The sequence below is a fragment of the Taeniopygia guttata genome, chromosome 5, assembly GCF_048771995.1.
Source record: "Taeniopygia guttata chromosome 5, bTaeGut7.mat, whole genome shotgun sequence".
NCBI classification, from domain to species: Eukaryota; Metazoa; Chordata; class Aves; order Passeriformes; family Estrildidae; genus Taeniopygia; species Taeniopygia guttata.
The window spans coordinates 33,548,387-33,557,406 of NC_133030.1; the positions used below are offsets into that span (position 1 = coordinate 33,548,387).

The window sequence follows — 9,020 nt, forward strand, 5'->3', positions numbered from 1 at the left end:
TTTTAATTATACTTTATGAGTTATGTGCATTCAGATTGTAAAGGGATGCTCTATTTGGTGCAAGAGTTAATCCTCCTATTTTAACTGCACTCCCACTCTGCTATCAAAGTTCTCAGCAGCTAAATTCAAGGGCTTGTTGTGTGAATTAATCCAGTTTTTAAATTTCTCTGGGATGAAAGACACTGCAGAAATGAAAACCCCTACTTACTTACTAGGAAGCCAGAAAGACTAGCAGGACTTGCATGACATTTAAATTTGACAATAACATGTGACTTAAAAATCATCTTTAATTTGTCAATCCAATCTATGTGTAAAAAGAACCAAATATGTTAAATAAAATTTCTGGTCTAGTTTTTCTCTAGCCCTTTAGAAAATCTAGTATTTAAATTTAGACTTTTTGTGCATTCAAAGGAACAAGTAGAGATAGGTAACTGCAACAAGGTGTAATGTTATTAAAGTACAGTCACGTTGTGTAGTAATATAGTTATAATTATCTAAAGATGGCCTATCAGACAAAAATACGTGTTCAGTGTTTTTAACTGAAAGTTTATTTAGAGTAACTATGGGCTTAATATGAAGCTGAATAAACCTGTAGCCTATATCCTCAACAGATTGGCATTTCACTGGGATTTGAATGCAAGGCTTCTGTGGCAGTAAAAAAGGGGTCATTTTTAAATGTAGCTTGCAAGCAGCTGGGTAACAGCAGGAGTGTCATATATTAGATAGGTGGGATATTCGCTAGGACAGAAAGGTAGCTCTTGAAGCTTGGCTTCATGTGTGTGTAAGTGTGATCTTGTCCCATATTCCTGTTACGGGGTTTTTTATGGCTCATTTGCAAAAACTCTAAAGCTTAAGTGAGAGATACAAAGTGGCACAGATTGTTGGTTCACCAGCAAACACAACATGCAGGAAAACAGACTGTTCAATGTCCATGGGGATAAGTGATTTTAATGAAAGGAAGCAGTGAGGGTAACCCTTCTAGATATAAAGTTCCTATATTAAAATGAAAGATTTTTTAGGATTATGGACAGATGCATATCAAGTAGGCACTTGATATATTAAAAAAAAAAAAATTGAAAATAATTGACCTAACATTTGCCAAGCAATCAGACACAATATTTGATTTGCAGTGTGATATAGCTAAATAAAGTTATTTCACTCTGAGACATAAACAATGCAGAGAATAAAAAGGCAGAAGCCGGACAGACCTTCTTTCCTAGTAAGCTAAGAAAAGACAGGAACACTTTTCTGAGTTACTCTGTTTACTTTTAGCAGTAGGAACTGACAGGATTCGCAGCTACAAAGCAAAAAAGGAGGATCTGTTCCATGAACTAAAATCTACCTCTTAAATATTTTCTACTTTTCTAAAGAAAAGGTTGCCAAAACACGTTTTTAATTATTTTCAGAGATATTTTTGTTTCTCTTATCTACAGCTGTCCCTTATTGAAGCATTTAAAAAAATCAAATGAAATCTCCTAAAACAGGGATAGACTGAACCAGAGGAAGGGTTGTGTCCTTCTCTTTGTGTGTATAAATGTAGCAAAATAACATGTCATAATGGAAGCAATATAAAAATTTGAAACTTCTAACAGTTTCCAACAGGAGCTTGAAGAATAAGTGTCAAGGAAAGGATTCAGGATAACTTTTCTGCACAGTATTTTGTAGCATCCTTCAAGAATCATGACTGAGGACATACTGGGTACAACATAGTTAAAAGCGTTGCTGAAGTCATGCTGTTCTTCAGCAGCTGTAAGACTTTTAGCAGACGCATCTGTATTTCAGTATATATGCAGAGCCATTGGTACTTCAGCAGCATGTAGTGGGAACTGAATAATTAATATTTGCACCGTCTTGGTTGGAGTCTTTACTGAAGTACTTTCTGCATTCTAACTATAAGTAAAAAATTAGTACCAGGAGTACATATTTATAGTATTAGCGGTTCTGCTTCTAAATATTTGTTTACAGGAGAAGCAGAATGGAAAAAAGATAAGGATAGTTTTCAAATACTATTTTTATCCACAGAACACTCAGTTTCTATTATTCACATTAACAGAATCAAATGCAGCCTCCATCCACATGAACCAAGCCCACTCTAGGCAAGCTCTTGAAAAATGAATATATACATAGACAATAATGGACTACTCTTTGAAAAAGGATATAAGAATTTGGTGGAGTTTCAGAGGTATCAAAGTACAATCATATAGATGTATGGACTACCCATGTTCACAGTTTTCTACTAAGCCTTAAAGGGTGTGTAAATACTGGGTTTATAGAAGAAAATGTGGCATTCCATAACAAGCTTCTTTCTTCTTTGTTTCTACAAACATCACAACAGGCCACAGTATCTCTAGTCGTATTACCAATTTTAAGACAGAATCCTATGCAAATTTAAATGAGACCAGGATTGTATGGAGAATGTAGAGAGCCTTTCGTTGCTCTCTTTGGTGCATAGACTAGCAGATTTACACCAGAAATCATAATTGGCAAGAGATAAGGCTGGTATAGTTCTGAAGGAAGCCAAAAGGAAAGTCACAGTCCTATTGCTGATTGGTCCCACAGAAAAACTGCAGTTGAAGATAATTAGTAATTGCTCTATCTTCCTATGTCAAAACAATAATGCATCAGTTACCTATTTCAAAATTCACATTATTTAGTTATACAGCATTGCTAACTTCTGGAGTAAGCATTCTAGAGATGGCAAGTCAATTTGTATCAGTCTCTTATGCTTCTTTAGAAACTGTCTCGTGAAAGTACCAACAATTTAGTAATTATTTTATCCAGAATTTTAGTTTAAAAAAGAATATTGTGTCCAACCATCAAAAAACTTGGTTTCTGTGCAAGAAAACAGCCCAAAAAGCTGCTTGTTGATCTCTAAAGTGTCAGGCCCATTTTGCTGCAGAGTAGCATAAAAATGAGGTTTTAATCTTTTTTTTCCCTATAGATAGAGACAACAATAGCATTTTACTGGAGAGACATTACTTCTGTCACAACCTTATACTATTAGTTACATGTGAGATTCAACTATGGAACCTTGGATCACATTCTGCAGTAGCCATCTTTGTCCTTTAGAGATTATTTAGAGTCCCAGAGGTGGATTACTGAGAAAAAAAAAAAAAATTGCCACTGAAATGGAACATCAGTAACAGAAATGAACCAGAACACTGCACATAAGTTTGTAATTAGAGGCCTGATTCTGCAATAGTCTGAGTATTTCCTGAACAGTTTGCTGCTGAGTACCTTTAACTCACCAAGTGATGTCATGAGTTTAGTTTGTTCAATAACACAGCACTGCAGTGAGAGGAATGTACAGAAGGTTATTTAATAGGAGATATGTTTCAATTGCTATTCAAAGGCAAAAAATCAACTTTTTGGTTGAGACTGCACACATCCTGTGCCAACCAAGTCATTAGAACACCTTACCTGAAGTAGAGAGAAGGCCACTTCATGAATTAAATAGCTGGACAGATGCCCAGCTAAGCATACAGACTCACTTTCACAGTCAAAGCACCCTCACAGAATTAAAATTTGATGTTATCCACGCCACAGAGCCACTTTTCTTGGTACTGATTACAAGGATAATGTGCAGCTGTGTTGGTTGGGCTTGAAAACTTTTCAGATTGGCTCGGAGTTTGTTTTGCTTCAACTGTCTTATACGAAAAAGAAATTTCCCTCATAAATCCATATCTGCAAGCGTGTTTCCTTATCACGCATTACGTGTTTACCCACGAGGAAGAATAACACTGTTCTATTTCCTAGAAAGTCCAGATCAACAAGTTCATATAAACACTGGAACAAGTTGGTATGATCATCTCGTCATATATGAAGGAGGAAAGAAACAATGAAATCATAGTGAATGAATTATATCTGGTGAGGCATACGTTCATCTGCCCAAAAGTTAAACTTTTTTCCTCACTGATTTAAATAGAGATATTAGGAAAAATATATTTTTCACTTTTAAACTAGGTCTGTGAGCTCTATTAAGAAATTTCCAAACTTTCACTCCATCTTCTTGTGTCAGAAAAGGATTTTTGGATTCACTGCATCATTGCTAAAAGAAATTAGCAAGTGCTGCTTTGTTTGGGGAAGGACCATGTAGAATTTTTTAGAGCTTTAACACCAAAAAAATGACACAGTTTTGAAGTCTTAATAATGCTGGAATATCAGGCTTATTTTATAGGATTTAAATATCACAGAAAATAAACTCACAATATAAGAATCATATTCCCACAATGACTAACATAGAGTAGTAAATTTTTTTTCTATTCCTCAATCTTCTAGTCAATTTACAACCTGAAATCAAGAAATTTGGATTGTGAGCCTGCACCTCTGATACTTCAAAGACTGCTTTTCTACTTACCATCACTATAGCCTAAAGCATAAATGCAACCTAATTTTTCACTTTCTTTTGCTGAACTGGAAATCTCAGAAATCACATACAGGTACCCAAACTCATAGGTCTTTTGAGCACAAGTGAACCTTAAATGTATATAGAAGTTGTGAAAGGATTACTTAATAAAAATGTCCATCTACAAAAAGGAATTTTGGGACATGCAAGTGAGTTCACATTCAAAAATGGTGTCAATTTTTCAAAAGGATCTCAAATTTCTATGTCTCTTCAGAGTGAACAAGATTTATTGATTTTTTTCCCTCAAAAATCTTTTCCTATTTCTTCCTCTTTTAACTGAGTGAAGGATGTGAAAATCTACTACTTTACACATATATATATATACATGTATGTGTGTATATATACACATATATATACATATTTACATAGATACATTTTGTTACATTTCTTAGTTTCAGTCTTCTTGCTGGATTTAATTTCAAAGTTGATGTTAATTCAATTTCTTATGGAATAAGACCCAGGTAACATGGGATCAAAATACTTATTTTTTCAATTAAATCATACTCTTGATTCTGTGGCTTTCTAGGTAAGTTAGAATTCAAAAATTGTATCCATTCCTTTTGCTGAAGAGTAAATTTCCGTTATTCTGTTTCACATTATCTATGAAGGCTTTTATAGCCATACAAATTGAATAAAGAATTTTCTTGTTAACATCTCACCCAGAAATGACATTTTGTATTTTATTATTGCTCCATATGAAGAACTCCTGCAGAGAACCATAGAATCACAGAATAGTTTGGACTGGAAGGGACATTTGAAGACCATCTAGTCCAACCCTTCTGCAATGAGCAAGGATATCTTCAACTACACCAGGTTTCTCAGGCTCCTACATGAACTGTTTCCCCTCACATTAATGAAGACAAAGAGTTATTGAAAATGTTGTTATCCAGGTATAAATTAACCTTATTTCAGGTACATGCAAATAACTTTGCAGATAATAAACAGGAAATTTATAGCTGTTTTTCAGTCACAGATGCTACATTCTAATAGAGAAACAAAAGTTGATGAAGGTGTTCATGCTCAAGTTTTTAAATAAATTTCAGTTCAATTGCTGCAATGCAAAACTGTCTGTCTGAGGATTGTTACAGTAAAATACAGAGTCAAATATCTCATTCTTAGTACATCCAAACTGATTCTTACTCCAGTATTGCTGACATTTTCCACTGTCAAAGATTTGTAGATAGAAAAGGGTAAAAAGCTTTCATAAGAATAGCTATCATCAGGAGGATCAGAATTTGAACCCAAGACCTTTCCCTGGATAAAGAATGTGTAAGTAACCAGATATCCAGGAACACTAGCTGTGGTACTGATCAGGATACCTCAGTAAAAGACTGTCTGACAAAGTAACAATGATGTAGACAAGAGTCCAAGCTAGAAATCACTTTATTGGGATATAATCAATAAGAAAATAATTTATTACATTCTAATGGGCATGTTCTTTTCAAGAAAGCAACAAAAACCCAAGGTATGTTCAGCAGAAAATATTTTGCAGGATTTGAAGTGCTAGAAGTGATGACTTTGGTACAAGTTTTCTGCAAAAACAAGCAGAATTTGTGTAAATAATTCACCAGAGTGCACAGAAGAGATGTGGGGAGAAGTCTATGCTCTTATAGTCTCAGCATTCATTGACTGTTTCTTAAGAGGGACTTTAATTAATGCTTACTGCCTTTTCCAAGCAATAATGTCCTCTCCTACACGCCCTAGCTGGACAAGCAAATGGTTTGTGACTAATTTTCAATTGTTAGAACAACTGACATCTGGTGTTAGTTTCTTTCTAGTTCTGCAAATCAATTATATATATGCAGTCCATACTTGGCTCCCAGAGATGCAATACAAGTGATTTATCAGCTGCAAATTTGTCTAAAAGTGCCACATAGCATGTTGGACATTGCTTCTAGAAATGAAACTCAGGTGTCTGATATTTAAAGGCTAAAAATCATTAGCTTGAATTCCTTCATTAACTGTTTCCCCTTACATTAATGAAAGCAAATAGTTATTTAAAAATTAATTATCCAGGCATATATGAACCTTATTTCAGGAAAAGCCAAGTTTTCCATGCGATTAGTTGACACCACCCCTCCACTTCCTCCTCACACACAAATCTAAAGGCAAACACAGCCTATTCAGAGATTGAACTTTAGCTGACTCTTTTTTTTTTTTTTTCTACCAGTCATCATCCTCCAACTACTTTGATGTTACAAGAGATTACACTGAGGTATGATTAGAAGGGATGCTGGAATTATGCCCACCTCTCCTCCCAGGATTTTTAAGAGATGTGAGTAGAACTTTCAGACTTTGGCTAAAGATGAAAGATTCCAAAAATATGAAGTGTGGAAACATGAAGAACTCACCACACTCTCTGTAATCAAGTAGAGCCCACACAATTCTCTTCTGTGTAATATCTCACATTAGAACCTCCTCAGAGGAAACAGAATAGTTTATAAAAAGCACATTCAGTATCAGATGTCTAGATCTGTTTTGCAAATAATCTAGATAGTAAATGTTTTTGTTCAGTTCTTCAACTGAGGTTAAAAATTTAAAAAAAACAAACAATTTAGAATACTGGTTTATTCATAAAAATAAAGTTTTTACTATAGAATATTAGTGCATTTTTTGCTATCAAGTATCTTGTCATAAAACAGCACTTGAAATACAGTACCCTGCAGTGTGATGGTATGCATTATTCCTGAGGAGTAAATAACTCATACTCTTCCAATGCCATCCAGGAGCTGGAACAGAACCCTGTAAGCTGCAGGTCCCACGACCCCATCAAAAGTGTTTGCAGAAAGCAACTGCTGTCTTAATCTTTACCCACTCCTCATCTCTCACATTTCACAAAGTCAAGAGTAAAAAAACCCTTCTGAATGTCTTTACATTAGGAGATGATTTTGACTAAATATTGAAACCAGTAACAGAATTGCTGAACATACCATTAACTAAGAAATGATTAAATGCAACATTTAGGGAAATATTTTTTTATAGATAATAACAGTGCTAAAATTAAACTTTCCTCAGTCTATGAAAAATTGTATTTTATCCAATTACTACAAGATAAAACTCATTCTCACTAAGACTGTTGAGAAAGCAGCATTAATCCTGCATTTTGACCATCAGCCAATGTAAAAATTTGCTCAGATTTAACCTTCAATAATACTGTGGGACCTCTGTTTGGAACAAAATCAGAAAATAGTATCTAAATGTGATAATCTATTTTTAATTTGACAATTTTTTTTCCGGATCATCAAAAATGGTAGGATGTCAATAGAAAATATCTGTTCTTCATGTTTTATGAGTGCTATGGATAAGTACAGAGCTTAAATTACTGTATAGGGTGCAGAGCAGTCATGCAGAAATTTTTTCCATGATAGAGGTTTTCTTGTTTGATACCTCAGCACACATCTCAGCCAAAATTCCATAAGCATTTTCCCAAATAATTTCAAAGCAGTCCAGAGAGAATAGGGCTTGAACAAAGCTGAAACAATTCAGTTTTCTGAATTTCATATGTAGCTCAACTGTTTATTTTCTGCATGATTTTGGCCAAGATCACAGGTATGCACCAGGTTACTCACCAGAATGTCAAAGGACCATTCAAAGTAGGGAAACCAAGACTAATTAAAGTCTTGGGAAGGATGAACAAATATAATTGCCTGGCAAAAGATTCACAATAGTACAGCCAGGATGAAAACAATCCCCCCTACTGGTTGAACCATGCCCTTACCTATAAATAGGTCCAAAAGTCAAATGGACTGTTCCAAATCAACCCCCAAAATGTATGGTCCATCCCACACCTGTAACCCTCCCCTGAAGCATCAAGTGTCTGTAACTCCATTGGCCCAAGTCTTGTTCCACCCCACCTTGAAGCCCCCTGATAAGGGGTCTCCGAGGGGCCAGACGCTCTCTTGGAATCCCCGCTCTCTTGGAACTTCCCTCTCTTGGAACCCCCACCCTCTTGGAACTTCCACCCTCTCCTAGAGCATCCTCTCTACCCCTTGTCTCTCCCCTCTCCCATCCCCTCAGGCCTTGCCACGTACTGCATATGGCAGCTCCAAGCAAGACCTTTCACCATCCCTAATAAACCTTGTATTCTAAGAGCAGCCTTCAGAGATCTCTCGTCTCCATTCATCAAAGCTGTCCTGGAGCCCAGCCTTCCCTACATTAAAGAACAAATGTGCTGGTCTTACTACCAAGCAAGTAATGTCTTAACTGTGGCTCACCAGAATATCCAGCATTTCTCACAGCACAAGATGACAGGTTTTGGATAGGAGATTGCACTAGATGGCCTCTTGAAATCTTTTCCAACTCAGTTAATATCATAAAAAATGTCATGTTCCAAATGTCATGTTTTTTAGTGCTGCTGGTTATAGACCAGAAGTAATAAACACAGTAATTAAAAAAAATACTATTAGACTTTCCCATTTAGTAAGACTTTGCTTATAAATAGTTTTCTTCCATATTCAGGTAAGTAAGAAATCTTTTCTAAATTTATGACTATTCAAAGTGCTGATATTTAGTCTGTGTTCCTTGAAGAAAAAAAACTAATCTATCAAATTCCTAATACATTAGTGGTGTTTATCAAACTCAAAATGCTTTCTCTCAGTAGCACACAACTCACAGC

General features: G+C 35.4%; 1 long non-coding RNA gene across 1 annotated transcript in view; it reads left to right on the top strand.

Moving 5' to 3' along the window:
• The window catches only part of LOC140684295 (uncharacterized), a 31,823-nt gene extending 23,650 nt beyond the window's left edge, over nt 1–8,173 (top strand). Inside the window, exon 5 of the long non-coding RNA XR_012056359.1 lies at nt 6,576–8,173. This is a non-coding gene — a long non-coding RNA (uncharacterized lncRNA). The remainder of the gene's footprint in view (nt 1–6,575) is intronic.
• Nucleotides 8,174–9,020: the final 847 nt, after the last annotated feature.